The sequence below is a fragment of the Myotis brandtii genome, unplaced genomic scaffold, assembly GCF_000412655.1.
Source record: "Myotis brandtii unplaced genomic scaffold, ASM41265v1 scaffold132, whole genome shotgun sequence".
Taxonomy (NCBI): Eukaryota; Metazoa; Chordata; class Mammalia; order Chiroptera; family Vespertilionidae; genus Myotis; species Myotis brandtii.
In genome coordinates this window covers 4,733,724-4,739,331 of record NW_005354673.1, presented here as the reverse complement: position 1 = coordinate 4,739,331, position 5,608 = coordinate 4,733,724, and the positions used below count along the sequence as shown (strand labels likewise).

Genomic DNA, 5,608 nt, shown 5'->3' with positions numbered 1-5,608 from the left:
TATTAGATAAACGCACCTAGGCCCCTCCCTGGGAGAGAGCGAGAGTGGCTGCTGACTCCTGCCCCTTACCTGTCACACTGACCTTTGGGGGTTCAGACACTGGCTCCTGCCTCCAAACTAGTCCCCTCTAGTAGAGTGGCCAGGATTTCGATGAAACTGGAGACCTGCAGACTGTGCCCCACAGCAACTGGACACGACCCAGCCCACTCCCTTGGACTTCCCGAGCGAGCGGGCGATGGCCAGTGTGTGGATCTTTCCTTCTCCGGGGAAGAAGGAGGCGGAAACAGCCACTGGGCCCGTGCCAGGAGCTGGTCCCTGGGTGGGGCCGAGCGCTGCTACCTTTGTGGGGTTGTGCATTTTGGGGTGTTCTGTGTTTATGCTTTGGCTGGCAGGGTTGGGGAGGTTGGTAAGGAACATGCCTCCGTGGACAGCTTGGGTGGGGTGAGAGCTGGAGGGGAGGCAGAGAGGAGCAAGACATCAGGCAGACAGGGACCGGTAGCCTGTGCGTTTGCGGTGGTAATTTGCAGACGGTTCCTGGTCTAGGTCTCTGAGGCGGAGCCTGGGCCTCTGTCTGAGATGGTCCCGCCCGGGTTTCCCCAGCGGCGGGTCAGAGCAGCCTGGGGCGGAGCCGGGATGCCGCTCCCGCGGTGCTGCCGGGGGGAATTTGCCGACTGTCCCTTGGCAGGGGGGCTGGCTTCACCCACCCGGTGAGGAGGAGGACCCGCTGGCAGTCTCCTCCCAGATCCGGAGCGAGTGTCTCTCACCGCATCTCCGCGGCCTGAACACCTTGCCTGGGGCTGGGCCGTGGCACGGAGGGCGCAGAAGTGGTGAGCACGGGGGTGGGGGTGGTTGGAGCCCCGCATCGGGGTGGGAGAAGGAGCGCAGAATCCGGGTCTTCCACGAGGTGTGGGGGGAGGGGGAGAGGGGGGGCTGCGTGCTCTGTGCTGTCAGGGACCTCTGAGTGGGAGGGGTGGGGGTGGGGGCGACTGCGCCACACTCCTTTGCCTCTCTGGCTTGGCCCGGCCTGGACCCAGGGGAGGGTGGATGGAATGAGCCTCCAACTGGGGAGGGCGGAGGGCCGTGTGGCCATGTCTGGGTCGATTGTCTTCCCGGGTGGTGTAGGAGGAGGGTGGTGGGGGAGGCTTGCCTGGGGGTCCCCGGCCGCCAGCTGACAGCCAGCTGGGAGTTGCCTCCCTGGACCACCCCCACCCAGGGATTCCCCCTGGCTGTGCCGCCCACTCTCGGGCTGAGCTGGGAGGGGTGCGCGCTGCCTCTGCGATCTTCTCCACCGTGAGGAGGTACCACAGCATCGCCGCTGAGCTGCTGCCGGATGGGGTCGCATTCTATGCGGGGTGGGCTGGGCTCCCGGGCCCCCAGGGGCAAAGGATGCTGCCTTCTCTCCCATGCTTTCAAAGAAAGCTTCCTGCCTTCATCCTCGCCTTGGCCGAGAGAGAGAAAGTTTGCATTTGGATGATGGACCTGGGGAACCTGAGAGCTGGCCTCCCAGGCAGTGCCATGACCGATGCTCTCGGGAGGGACAGGGGCCAGTCTTGCTGTCTAGACCTCCAGTCCAATCTGGAGTGGACTCCCCCACCCAGCGCCCCTTTCCTCATCCCTGAGGACGGAGGGATTTACAACTTCCGCCTGGGGCCCCAGGGTGTCATGGGAACACTGTGGGGAACTGAATTGTCTGGGACAGGAAAAAATTGCTCATGAAAAATGCTCATCTGAGCAGAGGGTATATGGGCCTCGGGGAGAGGGTGCCCAGTTCCAGGCGTCAGGCTCCTATTCCAGCCTTGATGGAAGCCAAGTGGCAGTTCCCAGGCCACTGGGGGAAGGATGGGGGACAGCCCACGCCTGCAGGCAAAGAGGCAGGAGGACCACATTGGCCAGTCTGCCTTCTCTCAGCATCACCCTCGTGGTGTATCCCCTCATCCCTGCTCTCTCCCAACTCCTGTCCCCAGGAGAAATGGGCCTGAGATTTTGCCCTGGAGGGGAACTTTTCCCGAATTCACCTCGTCCTCCCTCTCCACGGGGCAGGTGCCTTTCTTTGGAGGAAAATTGAGGTGGGGAGAGAGCGATATTTTTGAGCTGGAGCCGGCCAGCATCATTGGGTGGATGGGGAAAATGAGGCAAGTTTCTCCAGGTCTCTTACCTACATACAGGCCTCCTGACGCCCTGCCCACCTCAGGGCAGACTGGACAAGGCCTCCTCCTCTCTCCTCTCTCTCCCCCCCACCCCCCACAGTCCCCAGCCCTGGTAAGAGGAGGCTCCTGGTAGGTGGAGGGGGTGTCAGTAACAATGACAGCCCCAGCTTTTTCTCTTCCTTTAAGATACGTTTTCAAGTTACGTGGGAAAGAAGCAAATGGAACAGGGGGCCAAAGTGACTGGGTCATCTTCTCGCTGTGCACCCACAGGGGACACACAATTTCTAGGGGCTTCTCGGAGCCAAGAGCAGCGATCGCTCCTGCCTGGGCGCCCGCAGCGGTGACCACAGCAGGAGGGGCCCACGGCAGAGCAACCTCTATGACAGCCTGTTATTCTGAGTCGAAGGGAGTTACCTTGTGTGTGTTTCAGACACACCCTCTGAGCACAGAGCTCGGAAGCTGGCTCCTGGGGATCAGGCATGCCCTGGCTGCATGAGGATCCCCAGTAATCACTGGGGTGACCTGTGGGAGAGGTTGGGGTTCCCAGGAAACCAGATGAGACCGGGCTGTCAGAGAGGGGAGAGGATCCACCATGTGTCGGGCTGCCAGTAGGGTCCCTGCCGGCTCTTCTCCAGGAGGAAGGCCACTGCCTCACCGTCCGGGAAAGTGGTAGCGTGTCCCTCCCAGCGAGCAGAGGCAGAGGCAGGCCTCGGAGAGGCCTCTGGGCCGTGGGAAGAGAGCCTCTTGCAGAACATAGCACCCCGTTCTGGACCAGAGCCCCTATAGGCTGGCACTCTGCCCTCAGTTTCCCTACCTGACAGCTGGGCATGCAAACACCATCCCCAGATGGATGGGCGGGCTTTGGAAACCTGTCAAGTGTTTATTAGAGATGGGAAGTGTTATTCCTGGAGACTCTGGGCTCATTTGAAGCCATCTGTTCCCGGCCTCCACGGGGGAACGGTGGCTGTTCCCTCTACCCCCAGGGCCAGTCCAGAGCACCCTTCTAGGCTTGGAAGGCAGGCTGTCCCCCCAACCCACTTCAAGTTGGGCCTTGGCCCCAAGGACCTCCTTTCCCCCCCGCCCCTCCTCACTGCCCGTGATATTTAATAGGATTTCCATAAAATGCTGGTGACTGGCAGCACAGTGGACCTTCCTATAGGCCAGTGATGGCGAACCTATGACACGCATGTCAGAGGTGACACGCGAACTCATTTTTTTTGGTTGATTTTTCTTTGTTAAATGGCATTTAAATATATAAAATAAATATCAAAAATATAAGTCTTTGTTTTACTATGGTTGCAAATATCAAAAAATTTCTATATGTGACACGGCACCAGAGTTAAGTTAGGGTTTTTCAAAATGCTGACACGCCGAGCTCAAAAGGTTCGCCATCACTGCTACAGGCTGATATCCTCCCCATTGATTCTCGAATCCCATGGACTCTCTTCCTGAACAGCAGCTGGTGGGAGAGCCATAGAGATAATGGGCATAAAGTTCTGGGAGCTCTTTGCACAGATGGTCCAGGATGACAAGCCCCAGGGCATTCAGGGCCATGAGTGGGAACAAAAGTGCTTAGGGGAAGTGCTCAGCTTCAAGTGAGATCAGCAGCTTTTAGTGCATTGTTTGCCTGAGGTGGGCCCGGCACTCACGCCTCTTCCCTGTCCTGGGAGAGCATGGTTTTCGCAGCTTACACACCTACCTGCGTGAGTGGTGTCAATCAGATTCCTGTTCTTGCCCATGAGTTGGCTGGTGCAACTCATGCAAAATAGGATCATAGAGGGAGCTGAGATGAGAACGGGGGGTGTGGGAGGGTGGGGGGCAGCTCTAGAGGTATGATGTGTTCTTGTTCTAGATCTGTCTGGATGGCTCTGGGCCAACCGAGGGTGGCTCTTTAGAAGAAGAGCACCTGTGGCCAGAACTCTGCGTCCTGTGTTTCCAGGGGAGGGTTGGCACCTGAGCTGCCATGTTACTTCCCAGCACCCTTGGGGCTGACACTGAAACATATAGAGCCTGGGTGAGAGAAGAGGGGGTGCCTTCTTGTCACCTCCTGCCTCCTCCTGGTGATTGGTAATGTTCCAAAAGGGAACGAAGCCTGAACCTACTTAGAAAACCAGGATCCAAGTGTCCTAGACTCTCGCCTTCTGCTTTTCCCACCCTTCGACTCTGCGGTTTTGCACCAGCAACCTCACGATGCGCTCAGAAGAGCTGGGCTGGGGGTGGCGGAGATACACCACCACCCTGGGCCTGCAGACCCATGTTCATGCCAAGTCAGGGCCTCTGTCATCCTCAGAAGCAGAGGGGCCAGGCCAGCTTCCAGCGGGAAGCCAAGCCTTTCCTCCCCATCACTGAGTGGTCTCACTAAGGAAGGTGGCCCTGGGGACAGGAGTCTCCCCCCAAAACTGGCTGAGTCTTTTCACAATTGCGTCCAATCAGAGAGACACTGGCCTCAGGCCACAGGGTCTTGGCAAAGAGCAAGGCATCCTGAGGGCTTTGGAGAGAGACATATGGCCAGTTGGCCTGCGATATGGCTGTGTTGAGTTTTTGATGTGGAGGCCTCATCACCTGGGGTGTCCTGAGTGGTAGTGACTGATGATAGGCTGGAAATGCCACAGAAGGTACTGGACACTCACCCTGGGCTCCGTGGGAGACCAGCTGTGCTTTGGGGGGGGGTCATGGGAGCATGGAGGACAAGGCAAGTCCTGGGAGGCACTGAGGAGCTGCGTTCCCGCCTGCTTCACGCCTGCTCACTTCTCCTGTGAATCTTTTCTTCACAACATGGGGAAGTAATCCCAGCACAGGGCCATGGAGGGTGAATGGGAGGAAGCAGAAAGGTACCCAGCATGTGCTTAGCGACTGAGAGCCCCCTTCTTTCTATTTGCTCGCCCCTTTACCTGCTCAGTGGCGGGCTGCCCAGGGGTCTCTGGGCTGGTAGTGCTGACCAACAGTGTTGACTGCTCGAGGCACTCTTTGAGCTGTTCCCTTCAAAAGAACTTCAGATGCCCGGAGACCTGGCAGAGGGGGACATCTTCTCAGAACCAGAGGGTGTTGGGGGAATTGGCAAGCATGGGGGTACAGCACACAAGTGTTGGGAATGAGGAATCCCTGGGCTGGGACTTCGAGTGCTCGGGCCTGGGAATTAGGCCAGGCTTTGGGGAGACCCTCCTGGGTACCAGAAGAACAGTAGCCTGCACAGTGTCACTGGCCTGAGTCCTGGTGCCACTCAGCCACCTCACATTCCTTCCCCCTCCTTTTTAATCCTTTGCACACCCCAGGGGAAGGCAGAGTGGATGTGGGTAGCCCACTTGATAGATGCGAAAGCTGAGGCTCAGAGAGGTAGTAATAGCCATATAGCCACAGTCACACAGATGCACAGAAGTGGCAAAACCCAACTGCCCCCCCCACTCTGCCACCCCACCCCATGTCACAGCAGTCTGACCCCAGTGGAGTGTTCCTCCCCCTGA

The 5,608-nt window shown here is 58.4% G+C and overlaps 1 protein-coding gene across 2 annotated transcripts in view; it reads left to right on the top strand.

Annotated features, from left to right (window-relative positions):
- Positions 1 to 586: 586 nt before the first annotated feature.
- TMEM63C (transmembrane protein 63C) overlaps positions 587 to 5,608 on the top strand; it is a 66,711-nt gene continuing 61,689 nt past the window's right edge. The window contains exon 1 of one of the 2 annotated variants that reach the window (XR_001360910.1): positions 587 to 827. The gene's annotated coding sequence lies outside the window, so the exon portion shown is untranslated. The remainder of the gene's footprint in view (positions 828 to 5,608) is intronic. The other variant, XM_005860172.2, reaches the window with a different exon arrangement.